The 14,173-nt window shown below is 37.8% G+C and overlaps 1 long non-coding RNA gene across 1 annotated transcript; it reads right to left on the bottom strand.

The window, feature by feature from the left end:
- Nucleotides 1–2,469: 2,469 nt before the first annotated feature.
- Nucleotides 2,470–9,769, bottom strand: LOC138152565 (uncharacterized). The gene is made up of 3 exons (XR_011166125.1): nucleotides 9,364–9,769; nucleotides 8,882–8,949; nucleotides 2,470–7,627 (listed from the first exon to the last, which is right to left on the bottom strand). It is a non-coding gene; the product is annotated as an uncharacterized lncRNA (long non-coding RNA).
- Nucleotides 9,770–14,173: the final 4,404 nt, after the last annotated feature.

The following is a 14,173-nucleotide window of genomic DNA, read 5'->3' as shown; positions in this document are numbered from 1 at the left end:
AAAGAGTAGACACACTAACAAAACCTCAAATTCTTGAAGAAGCAAAGAATGTGTATGTCACGTGGCACTTGTAGGAGGAAGCAAACAATAGTAGGGCTTCATAATTTCTAAGGGATTGAGAATCTCTAAAGAGTTACATACAAATAATAAGCCATTTTAGAGGAAACTCAATATAAAACTCACTAATGCACTCTTTATATTTTTAGTGGGATGGGGCTATCTTTTCTCTGGCTGTGTTAACAATGGGGAAGAGCAACAAGACATTTCTACCAAATAAAAGGGAAGGAGAAGTAGAGAAAGGTAGTAGGGGAAAGCTTCATTGAGGGAGAGGCTTTTCAGGAGAAATATAAATGAAGAAAGGGAAGGTCACAGCAATTGCAGGGAAGCCTTTATAGGTACAAGGGAGAAGATATACAGAGGAGAGTGAGAAAATCAAGCAAAGTATAATCAGAACTCAGCAGAGTCTCATGTATTCACAAATCCTATAATTTGGGGGATATTGAGTTGAACAGTTCAGAATGCTATCTCTGTTTGATATAAGGTATCCGAGATCTATAAAAGCAAAAAAAAAGCAAACAATTGAAATCCTGATAAGAAGAGAAACATTTTTCTCAGGTTTGATATAAAGAAATAGGCAGAAGTAGACATGAGTGAGAGAAAGTGGCCCTGGGTAATGAATAAGCTTTACTAAGTACTCCTAAATGCCTTGAGGGTGGGGCCTGGGTCTTGCATTTTCTCAACATTTATTGATGCTATATTTATAATTCACATTTAATGCAAATGGAAAGTGAAAAAGAATATAGGCTGGAAAAAGAGGTTGGGAGAAGAGGGAAAAGAAGGGAAGGGAAAGGAGAGGGATAGGAAAGAGAGAAATAGAAAAGGTAAGAGAATTGGAAAGAGCAGCACTCAAGACATGGGTCCTTGGGCCATCTGGTCATGAAGCTAAGAGAGAACAGTTACAAATGGGTCTCCTTGTACCTATATGTAAAGGTTGGTCCCTGAAGGGCTTCCAAGATTACACTGAGGTCTTTCTTTGATGCTCAAATTCTGCCTCCTCATCTGATTTCAGAACTCCCCACCTGAGGGTTCTGTCACCATATTTTCCTGCTCTTGGGAATTGCATTATGCTATTCCAAGATCAAGAGACTGACCAATGCCACATCTTTCCCTATCATCATGTCATCTGCCTGATGCTCCCATTCTTCCCAGCAACTGTGTCATGGGTTATGGAATAGACTCTCTGGGGGAAAGATATTTCTTTTTCATCCCCATGCTTGACCCAGGTGCTAAAATTCCCAATTATAGTTGCATCCAAAGGACTAAGAATAGGAAGCCAGGAACCAAAGATTTCAGCCACTGATATTTATATGGAGATTATGAGTTCTGGTACCAGAAAGGTTGATAAAATGACCATATGACATATATTACCTCCTCTAACCTCCACTCTTTCATTTCGGTGATGAGAGCTACCTGTCCCCACCTTGCTCTGATATTCAATACTGTGAGAACACTGGTAAATGGGGCGGAGACTCCTACTTCACCCTATTGTGTCAGTGATACTTGGGGAGATCACACTATGTTGATTAAGCCATTTGCTTTAAGTTAATTTTTTCTTGGGGTGGCTAGATGGTACAGTGAATAGAGCACCAGCCCTGGAGTCAGGAGGATTTGAGTTCAAATCCGACCTCAGACTCTTAACACTTACTAGCCATGTGACCTTGGCCAAGTCACTTAATTCCAATTGCCCTGACCTCCCCCCTCCAAAAAGAAAAAAAAAAAGATAATTTCTTCTTGGAGCAATGATATGTAAATTTGAGATGTAATCGGATTAGGAATATCAGTTGTTGATAACAAAAGAGAAAAAACTTTAGTAGTGAGTAAGATGTTTACTATCCATGGTGGTATACACCTCTAATTTCTGCTGCAGGTGAGGTTGAAATTGGCAGATTTCTTTAGCTTGATTCTTTTGAGCTTCAATAGGCTCCTTAATAAAAGGATTTGTTCTGTGAAGTTTTGATTCAGTCAAAGGACTGTGCCTGAGGAACTAGAGGGCCATGTGCAGCCTCAAGGCTGCAGGTTCCCCACCCCTGGGTAAACTGATGGGTGGTTATACTAAATCTAATATAGATTTGGTGATCCCCCAGGTGTGAGGGGCCATCAGGTTACTTAAGAAATGGAGAATGAGGGATGGCTAGGTGGCACAGTGAATAGAGAACTGGCCCTGGAATCAGGAAGACCTGAGTTCAAATCCAGCCTCAGACACTTAACACAAAAAAACTAGCCTTGTGACCTTGGGTAAATCACTTAACCCCAATTGCCCTCCAAAAAGGAAAAAAAAGAAACGGAGAATGGACTCAGGTAGCAAAAAGCTGATGATGATTCGAGTGGAGTTGAGTCCATGACTAGCCCCTGCACTTCTATTCTTGGTAGGAGAGGGAAGTCCAGTCTTTTTTTTTTTAATCTTTATTAATTTGTTTACTTTTAGTTTACAAGATTCATTACCACAAATCCTTGAATTTCAAATTTTCTCTCCCTACCCCCAACCCCCCATGACAGCATATAATCAAGTATAGTATCTGCAAATACTTTCACATTAGGCATTAGTCAGGTTATAAAGGATTGTAACAGATGGAATGAAGAATGGGAAAGAGGAAACAAAACCAAACAAGAAAATGAAAAAGAGCAGGTAGTTTGCTTCAATCTGGGTTCAATCTCAGTTCTTTCTTTGGATGTAAACATCTCTCTCCATCATGAGTCTTTTGGGTTTGACTTATGACTCTGGATTGCTGAGAAGAGTCCAGTTTATCAAAGGTGGTCATCACACATATGTTGTGTCTGTAATTGTATACAAATTCCTCCTGGCTCTACTCTTTTCACTCAGCATCAGTTTGTATAAGCCTCTCCAGGTAAATATGAAGTCCATCTGCTCCTTGTTTCTTGTTGCACAATAGTATTCTATAACATGCATATACCACAACTTGTTCAGTCATTCCCCAATTGATGAGCACCCCCTTAATTTCCAATTCTTTGTAACAACAAAAAGAGCTGCTATAAATATTTTTGTATATATGGGTCTTTTTCCCACTTCTATGATCTCTTTGGGATACAACCCTAGAAGTGGTATTGCTGGGCCAAGGGGTATGAAATTATTTATAGCCCTTTGGGCATAATTCCAGATTGCTTTCCAGAATGTTTGGATCAGATCACAACTCCACCAGCAATGCATTAGTGTTCCAATTTGTCCACATCCTCTCCAGCATTTGTCATTTTCCTGTTCTGTCATCTTAGCCAATATGACTGGTGAGATATGGTACCTCACAGTTGTTTTGATTTGCATTTCTCTAATCAATAGTGATTTAGAGCATTTTTTCTTATGCTTATAAATATCTTTAGTTTCTTCCTCTGTAAACTGTCTGTTCATATCCTTTGACCATTTATCAGTTGGAGAATGACTTGTATTCTTATAGATATGACTCAATTCTCTGTATATTTTAGAAATGAGTCCTTTATCAGTGACATAGGTTGTAAAAATTCTTTCCCAATTTTCCACTTCCCTCTAAATTCTGGTTACAATGGCTTTGTTTGTACAGAAGCTTTTCAATTTAATGTAATCAAAATTATCCATATTGTATTTTATAATGCCCTCTAATTCTTGTTTGGTCATAAAGTCTTCCCCTCTCCACAAATCTGACAGGTAAACTATTCCTTGCTTTCCCAGATTGCTTAGAGTATCAGCCTTTATACCTAGATCATGCACCCATTTAGACTTGAATTTGGTATATGGTGTTAGATAATTGTCTATGCCCAGTTTCTGCCATACTATATTCTAGCTTTCCCAGCAGTTTTTCAAATAGTGAATTTTTATCCCAAAAACTGGGGTCTTTTGGGTTTATCAAACAGTAGATTACTATAGTCATTGACTGCTGAGTCTCGTGTGCCCAATCTATTCCATTGATCTACTACTCTATTCCTCAGCCAGTACCAAGTAGTTTTGAGGACTGCTGCTTTATACTACAGATTAATATCTGGTATAGCTAGTCCACCATCCCTAGCATTTCTTTTCATTAATTCCCTTGATATTCTGGACCTTTTGTTCTTCTAAATGAATTTTGTTACTATTTTTTCTAGCTCTATAAGGTAGTTTTTTGGTAAACTGATTAGTATGGCACAAAATATATAATTTAATTTAGGTAAAATTGTCATTTTTATTATATTAGCTCGACCCAGCCATGAGCAATTGATGTCTTTCCAATTAGTTAGATCTGACTTTATTTGTGTGAAAAGTGTTTTGTAGTTGTGTTCATATAGGTCTTGGGTTTGTTTTGGCAGGTAGATGCCCAAGTATTTTATAATGTCTGCAGTAACTTTAAATGGGTTTTCTCTTGCTATCTCTTGCTGTTGAATTTCATTAGAAATATACAGGAATGCCGAGGATTTATATGGGTTTATTTTATATCCTGCAACTTTGCCAAATTTATTTATTGTCTCAAGTAGTTTTTTACTTGATTCTCTAGGATTCTCTAAATATATCATCATATCATCTGCAAAGAGTGATAGCTTGGTCTCTTCTTTGCTTAATTTGATTCCTTTGATTTCTTTTTCTCTAATTGCTACTGCTAACATTTCTAGTACCAAATTGAATAAGAGGGGTGATAGTGGACATCCTTGTTTCACCCTGATCTTATTTGAAATGCTTCTAGCTTCTCCCCATTACATATAATACTTGCTGGTGGCTTTAAATAGATGCTACCTATTATTTTAAGGATGGCTCCATTTATTCCTCTTCTTTCTAGTGTTTTTAATAGGAATGGATATTGTATTTTGTCAAAAGCCTTTTCTGCATCTATTGAGATAATCATGTGGTTTTTGCTAGTTTTATTGTTGATATGATCAATTATACTGATGGTTTTCTGAATATTAAACCATCCTTGCATTCCTGGAATAAATCCTACCCGATCAAGGTATATTATTCTTGTGATAAGTTGCTGTAGTCTTTTTGCTAATATTTTATTTAAAATTTTTGCATCATATTCATGAGGGAGATTGGTCTATAATTTTCTTTCTCTGTTTTATGTCTTCCTAATTTAAGTATCAGTACCATGTTTGTGTCATAAACAGAATTTGGTAGGACTCCTTCTTCACTAATTTTCCCGAATAGTTTGTAGAGTATTGGAATCAATCGTTTTCTAAATGTTTGATAGAATTCACTAGTAAATCTGTCTGACCCTGGAGATTTTTCCCTAGGGAATTCACTGATGACTTGTTTGATTTCTTTTTCTGAGATGGGGTTATTTAAGTAATTTACTTCCTCTTCAGTTAATTTGGGCAACCTATATTTTTGTAAATATTCATCCATTTCACTAAGATTGTCAAATTTATGTGCGTACAACTGGGCAAAATAATTCCTAATTATTGTTTTAATTTCCTCTCATTGGTGGTAGGTTCACTCTTTTCATTTTTGATACTCATAATTTGGTTTTCTTATTTTTTTTTGTCATATTGACTAAGGGTCTATCAATTTTATTGATTTTTTCATAAAACCAGCTCTTAGTTTTATTTATTAATTCAATAGTTTTCTTAATTTCAATGTTATTAATTTCTCCTTTGGTTTTCAGTATTTCTAATTTAGTATTTAATTGGAGATTTTCAATTTGTTTTTTTTTCTAGCTTTTTCAATTGCATGCCCAATTCATTTACCTCTCTTTTCTCCAATGTATTCATGTATGCACTCAGGGATATAAAAGGGAAGTCCAGTCTTAAAACAATAACCAAAAGACAAAAACAAAAGCAAAAAAACCCTGACATAGTGGGATACTCTAACCAACTAGGCTAATACCAAAGAAGCTAAGAAAAATATGGGGTGAATTTAGATGATTTACCTCATTCATAATCCATTGTCTAACTGGGACCATTTTGGTTCTTTCACCTATATAATTATAAAGTTAGAATGATGATTGGATAATTTCTAGTCCCTTCTAGCTTTGCCCTCTATAATCCTATGATCTTTAAAGCTAATGTATTGTTGTTTGCAAGTGAAAGTGGGGGCCAGAGGTTTGAAGTAATTAGAAAGATGAAAGGATGGTTAGATGGAAAAAATAAGAAATAAAAATTGCTTTTGGTTGAAAAAAAATATACTGCTAATAGAAAGCAATATGTGAAATCCCACCAGATTCAAGTTCAACTCTGATCTTTTTTTTTTAAAGCAATCAGGATTAAGTAACTTGCTCAAGGTTACACAGCCAGTTTTTTCTGGGTGTGGTGCTGAGTATCTGAGCCCAGATTTGATCCCCAGGTCCTCCCGACACTGGAGCTGGTGCTCTTACTCACTGTGCTACCTGGCCGCCCCTCAACTCTGATCTCTTGACATTGGAAGTGGAAAAACAAGAAGCAAATCCCACCTTTAAAAAATGGAAAACTAAATTTGATTTATTTTTAGAGCCTTTTAAAATTTCCAGACTGATTCCATTCTCACAGAGATAACTACACATATCATCAAGAATACAGAAACACTTGGTACACTCTTAAAAGCAAACTGCCTGTAGAACCAATATTGAACATGTTTGTGTAATCTGGGCCTGGAAGAAGTACCTGAGAAGTAACTCACTAAAACCAAGGTTCCTAGGTAGGTAGGAATTCATTGGCTGCTCTCTCCCCAGATGACTGTTGGCTCATGTAAATATCCATCTCTTCCAATTTCAGTCACATAGAATTTGGACCAGGTTAGATAGTTCACTTGTGATGCCAAGAGCACAGGCTACAAAGCAGTTATACCAAGCATGAAATACAATTTCAAAAACAATAACAACAACATTCTGTTTCAGGGCCATGGAACTGTTAGGTCAACATTATTGAGGAATTCAAAGCTTCTCTATCTTGCCTAACCATGCATTCCATGCTTGGGCAGTCAATTGGAATGATGTCAGCAAAAAAAATCCTCTATCTCTATCTTTCCATACCAAACACTGTACTTTCTTCTAGTGTATTTGAATGACAGCCACAGGAGCCAAACTTTGGGACGTTGGTGAAGTCATAAGAAACAGCAATATTAATTATTCACACTTAACTAAATGATAACAACTTGGTATGTATTTGCTAGTGGTCCAGAGGTGCTGGCTAACAATGGCCATAAGAACCTAGAGGATTTGTGTGATACCCACTCAGTGCTTCTTCAAATTGCATTTTATGCTTTGGTATACCCTATCTCTACTTTGTTTTACTTGAATTGTGTGTATATGTGTGCGCATTTGAACCCCAAGATAGATGCTACTTGTTTTCTGTATAAACATATGGTATAAGTCAGATGTGAACCTACTCAAACTTAAATGTATATCTAATTCCCATGTTGTGATAAGCCTTAATCTTACCCATGATTGGCCATGTTGCAATGCTTAACTGCCACATAGGACTATTTCTTAATATTATAAATCCATTGGCAAAAATTTATAATTCTTCCTGACTCATGTAACTTAAAATTGCATAAAAGTCTTTATCAATAGCCAGTTTCTTGGGTTACCATAGCCTGGACAGTTGACTCCTCTTTGTTCCAGGTGAAATGGAGCATTCATTGTCCGCTGTTTTCATGCTGTCTTCTTTTGTCTCCCTCTTTTATTTATGCCATTTTCCATACCTGGAATAAACATCTTGAAATTCCACTCAAAATAATGGAAAATACTTTCCAAATACCATTTGTGATTTCCAGAAAGTAAAAACATATTATGAATAAGAATACAATGGGTGTTCATACTTTGCCCAAGTGTGGAATGCAGGAGTGTGGCACATCACATTTGCTGGCTATGGTACAATTCTTCATACAAGCATATGAAGTTCTACCTTTCCATCCTCCCTACCTCAATGTAATCAGAGGTGGCTCAGAATGTAATCAGGGTAAGAGAGCTATTTCCCCACCCAACTGATGTCACTGAATTAATCAAGTAAGCAACAGGCACAGAATACAATAAAAAAGTACAAAGATGTTAAAGAATTTTTGTAACTATTTAAAAGAGGCTTCTCTCTGTTCTAAACTCTCAGCAGTTTGTTATTTCATAAGGAAAAGTATTTCTGTTTCACTAAGCCTTTGGAAGGAATTGGTATTTCCTCTCCTTTAATCCAGGTATCAAGCTCTTTGGAGCACAGAGCAGCCTCTTTTAAATAGCACTTTCAGGGCTAATTCTATTTTTTGATCTAAATCTCCCATTCACTAAAGTCACAGTCTCTATCAGAAGCCTCACTCTTATTTAAGGTTAGAAATTCCTGGTGGTTCCTTTCTCAATCTCTGGTTGCTAAACTGTTCCCATTCAGAATCAAAGCTGGGTTAAAGTTCTGCCTTTGACACATATTTGCTATGTGACCACCAGCAAATCAGTTCAGCTCTCACTACCCCAGGCAATAATCTAAAATGATATATTATGGACAAATTAGTGATCTGCATTGGTAAAGGCAATTTCCACACTGGGAGTTTCCCATACTGATAAAATTGTAGGTTTGGACCATGCTTATTCCCAATTCCTCAAAAAACCTTTCTGTCTGTCTCTCGGTGAGACTATTCCTTAAGGAATCATTTCTTAGAACTTTCTTTGTAGAGCAACATTGAGCACAAAGTAGCCAGTGTTTATTAATGATACTTTAGGCTGGTAGATGGAAAGAAGTAATGCTCACGGTGGCAAGGAGCCAGTTGCTTTGTCCTGTGGCACTACTTAGTTTCCTTCCATTCGTCAAAGTTAGACAAAGGCTATAACTCCTATTCCTCCTCAACTCCAGGTGGCCCCAGTGGAGAGAGTTTGAAGATCTTGGATAAATTTTGTCCTTGCCACTAATGAGGACAGCCTAATAAGAAATGGCTTAAGAGGGCTGTGCCACAGAACTCTGTCAAATTACTGTTTACCTGAGGCCTCAGAACACAGGCAGGGCCACTGCTTCTAGTCTTCACCTTCTGTGTTCCCTGAGAAAGCTCTGCAATGGAAAAAAAAGGATCAAAAAATGGTGTCTGTGTCTCAGGGCAAAGCCAATTTAAGCAAATAGACTTTGATTAAGGTCTAAATAAAGGCTGTTTTATGAAAAGCATGTGGAGGATCAAGGGGGACCTGAGAGGGATCCAGTCTAATTGAAATCCCACTGAATATTCTCTCTGGGATTATTATTTTTATAATCTCTTTCCATATCCTCTGAAAGGTTTTTCAAAAATGTGCTGGCTGCACCACAGTGGGCTGTTTAAATTGCTAATAAAACTTATATTGGATGAACTTGCTTGTTTTTATTTGGCCTCCTTAGCCAAAGAAACTATCCGTGTCTGCTTTAAACAAAGGTAGACATTAAAAGCAAGTCAGCATTTCCCACTTCCCCTCATTACTTCCCTCCCACACACACCTTAAAATGAATAGAGATCCACTGTGGACACCTGCATCAAGGCAAGTCTTAAAAGTAAACACTTTAGCACCTGCCTTACACATGGAAAGCAGGCTCTCCCAATGGCGAAGCTGTCCAGCAACTCTCAACTCCTCCTCCCAGAGCTCAGAGCAGGTTGGATTCTCACGACACACACCCCCCTCCCCCCCAAAAGGAAGAGAGAACGGATGGAAAAATAGCTCTTCCTCTTCAGTGACCGGGGTCGGGGTCGGGGTGGGCTTTCAGCAATACTTTAGTGTAGGCCTTCTGATACTGCTTTAACTTCCCTGCCCAACCCTCCAAAATTACAGTTTTTAAAACGAAGTACAAAATCCTGTGTATTCTCAGGAGGCTTCATGGTTTGACTCATCTCTCCTCTAGTGCAAAGCATTCTGACGGCAGCCCAGGGCACCCGGCCGGGAGTGTCCTCTTTCACTAGCTTTCAAATGAAAACATTTGTCTGGGGCTTTAAGGGGGCTGGTTTCTGGACTCCTGTTCTCAGCAGCCATGGTAACTTCTGTTTCAGGAGCAACAGTGCCACCGCTTGTTGGATGCCGAGAATGCGCCAGGCGAGAGCAGGAGGTCATCTTTAGAGACCTGATGCTCTGAGGTACAGCCGCACATTTTTGTGCATCTGGTTTCGCGCTTGTGTTGCTCCTAAGGTAACCATTATTTCTATTTTTTAAAGGAGTCTCCCTTCATGTTTTCTTCAGGAAGATTCCATTGAATTTTCTAGAATTTAGAATACACCAAATCAATAGAGGAGAAAAACTGGCTAATTAATCTAGTCCTTCCAATTGTGATTCTCCACCCTCCAATAATATTCTTGGGAGCATGTATATATTTTAGGGGTTGAAGTTTTATGAATCTTAGGAGAAGACATTGACATATGTTTGACTTTCTAATTCAGAATTCTCTAAATTAAAACTCTCTCATTTTCTTTGTGCTCAAACTTGAAATGGAGGAGGGTGGGTAAAGGGGAAGAGTAAGAACAGTGCAGCTATATCCAGTAAAATGGTGGAAGAGGTCGGGGAAGGTGTGGAATATGTTCCAAAAGTAACTTTCAAACTTCTTCCCTAGTTGTAAAAAGTTAAAAAAAAACTCAAGTAGTGTATTTGAGGGTACAGTAAGGGTATCAGATGAAATGGAGGCAGATTTGGAATCTAGGACCAAAATATTGATGGGATATCCCAAAATACATTGGAAGGATGGTAAAATACAGTAATCAACTTGTCCCAATATAAAAATATGTAGGTGTGCCTGATCTTGGACCTCTCTATTCAACAGTTCCCAAGATAGTTTTTCTATTCCATATCATGATTATATATGTATGTGTGTATATATTACAGGCAAATATGTTTTGGTATACATTTGTTGATATGTTGTTATGTTTATATGTAGAAAGTAAGGACAAAACGGGGAGAAAGTCCTGGTTTTGCCGGTACTAGGCTATTCCTTCCTTTTATGGAGATTATATTGGGTGACTTTCTGAGTTTCTGTGACTGTAGCATTCATCATCTGGTGATGAAACCTCTGGTATGTGAAGTTCTTTCCATCTCTGATTCTGCAAAGATATGGTATACCTCTGAGTTTAAAGAGGCAGATACTCTGAAGACAGACATAGAGTCTGTCACCATGTCAGCATGAGCTTATACACAAAGCCTTTCCAGCTTAGAACCTGTAAACTTAAATTCCTGTGGTATTGACTTGAGAACCTGGGGTCACCTTCTTGTTAGGAGATGGCATCAGAATAGAACTTCAATGAAAGATATCATGCAAAATGGAAGAATGGTGGTACCCTAGACATAAATATGGAAGTTGCAAATAAGGGTGAGTTTGAAAAAAAATTATGATTTCTGATTTGGATCTTTTGAGTTTGGGATGCCTGTATTGTAGCTGTCTAACAGGTAGCTGGAGATATAGGACTGGAGCTCAGAAAGAGATAAAGTTAGATATGTAGAACTGAGATTCATCTGCATAGAGAAGATATCTGAATGTATGGGTGCTGATGAGTTCATGAGAGGTCACTGGGGAAAGAAAGACAAGAGGACAGAACTTTGGAATACTCAACACACAGAGAATAGAACATGGAAGCTAAGAAAGACTGGTCAGACATTAGAAGGGGAGCCATGACAGTAGTGTCATGAAAACCCAAAGATTATAGAACATTTGGAGGAAGGAGGTGTTCTGTCATTTAAAATACTTCAGAGAAGTCAAGAAGGAGTGATGAGGACCTAAACTAGTGAGCAAGGGATAGAGAAGTGAGTAGGAGGAAAGAGAAAATGGAATGAATTAGAGAAAATTGGAGTTTGTCTGTAAAAGGAAGGAGAGATATATGATGATAGCTTGAGGTGATGGTAGAATCAAGTTATTTTTTAGGGATGGGGAGATCTGCGCATATTTATAGACAATAGGGAAGGAACCTGTGGATAAAGAGAAGCTGGAAATTAGGGAGTGAAAGGGAATGGTAGTGGAGATGATGTTCTGGAAGAGATAGGAGAGAAAGGAATTCTCTCCTATTGATGTTGGCATGGAGAAGGACCACTTTTTTTCTCCTGAGGCTTTGAGTAAGGAGAGAATGGGGTATGGTGTTGAAAAGATTTGAAATGCAGAATTGAAAAGAAGATGGGAAGCTTCATTTTTTTTCAGTAATGTATGAGGTAAGGGAAGTCCTTTGATGAGACAGAGGGGAAAGGAGGTTTGAAGAGGTTTAAAGGAGGCCTAAAGAGAGATTTGGATCAATTTGATGAAAACACAAGAAAAGAGGAGAAAAACTGACAGAGATGATTTTCTATGAGGACACATCTTTATAGACATACAACTTAATGAGAGTTGTATGAAATATTAGTGACTGAAATCAAATCAAATCAACAAGCATTTATTAAGTGCTTACTATATTCCAGGTATTATGCTAAGTGCTGAAGATACAAAAAAGGCAAAAACAGTCACTGACCCAGCTCCTGCTCTCAAGGAGCTCATCGTCTAATAGGGGAGTTTAATTCCATATCTATTTATTGTTTTTATTTTAATTGACCTAGAAGGAAAAAAAATGCCACTTTGAATATTCTCCTTGAACAAGGTTCCTCCCATGTACACATAAAAATTATACAAGGCTCTATAATAAATTTGACTATAGCAATAGCTGATCATTGATTCACTGAATATAGACATATAATAATATATAAGACAATATGAACCAATAAGCCTGCACTAAGCAGATACCATATGACAGATACTGTGCTGTCCAAATGCTGTCCCCATCCTCAAGGAGTTTATAGTCTTTGGGGGAGACATGTACGTAGAGAAGTATATACAAGGTCACAGCACAGGGATATTAGCAGTTGTGAGATCAGGAAATCCTCAAGTAGAAGGTAGAATCTAAACTTATCATTGAAAGAAAGTAGGGATTTTAAGAGGAAGAAGGGAGGAGAGAGTGTGTTACAGGCCTGGGGGACACCAATATGAAGACATGGAACTGGCAGAGGGAATAGAGACAACAAGAAGAATAGTTTGGTTGGACTGTGGAGTTCATGAAGAGTAATGTATAAGCACACTGGAAAAGTAGGATGGAGCAAGGTCACGAAGAGATTTAAATGCCCAGCAGAGAAGTTTGTGTTTCATTTAAGAGGATAAAATACAATATTTCTACTTCTGGCTTCTGTGGGAGAAAAGTGTGGAAGACAGAGCGTGTGAAGAGAGAAATATTTGAGCCTAGTAAGAAAGACAAGAAATTATGTAGGTGACTTGCATGAGTTTGGATTACTGAGGCAGTTTAGAGTTTGAATTTGAGGAGGATAAATTTGGCAAAATGTGGAAGAAATTGAGGAAAATATGAAAACATGAAAAAAATAATCTCTAGACTCAGACATCAGTATAGATTCTTCATGATGGCTGTTAAGAGAAGCAAGATAAAGGGCAATTAAGAACAATTTCAAGGGACTGGAGGTAGGATCAAGGACCAGAGAGTAGTATTTGAAGATGTAGACTCAAGAAGGCTAAGGTGGTTGGCAAGACAAAATGCATAAAGAGAAGTTAAGTTGGAAAAATAGCTAGATTGAAGTAAATCAGAGGCATTTGTGAATGAGGCAAATTGGTGAAAAAGATTGGAAATTGAAACAAGGCTGAAAGGCAGGTGAGTGTGGCTGTGCTATGGCTTTGAAGAGACAAGGGAATGGAATCTGAGTAATGCTGTCTAGATACTTCAGGTTAAGGTTTAAAGTAATTTGAAGGAAGAAGCTGAAAACCTCAGTCATTATGGAGAAATAGGGGAAATTGTGTAGTGATTTGCGTAAGGTTGATATTTCTGCCAGAGTCCTGTGACTGTTATTTGTATTGCAAGGGTCCTTTATAATCTCCTTTCTAGAGGAGATGAAGGAACTGAAAAAAATATTTCTTCCTACCCCAGATTGTTGGGGAGATTGAAGGGTCCTAAAAGACACAAAAGCAAAACTTCAATGAGGGAATAAAAGGATGTGAGGTGGAGGAGGGAAAACAACTCTTATTAGGATGATAGAGAATAGGAGAGTATTAACAAAAGAGAAAGAAAAGGAAAAGGATAGCTTTCCTGTGAGAACTTAAGGATCTTCCTAAAGAGGAGAGAATTATATGCTCTGAGTGAAAAAAAAAAAAGCTACTTGTCCCCCTAAGGCTGGTAGAGTAGAGCAATCAATAAGGAGCAGAGGAAGCAGAGAAGAGGACTAGCAGTTGGTAATTCCCTTCTCAGGAATACTGAGCTACCTGAGAGAGGTCAATTGTCTTCCTGAGGGTTGTAAAAGAAAAAAAACCTCTTAAA

The sequence above is a fragment of the Petaurus breviceps genome, unplaced genomic scaffold (assembly GCF_028583685.1).
Source record: "Petaurus breviceps papuanus isolate PSGF00001 unplaced genomic scaffold, PetGlider_PUasm1.0 151, whole genome shotgun sequence".
NCBI classification, from domain to species: Eukaryota; Metazoa; Chordata; class Mammalia; order Diprotodontia; family Petauridae; genus Petaurus; species Petaurus breviceps.
This window is presented reverse-complemented; position numbering and strand designations above follow the sequence as displayed.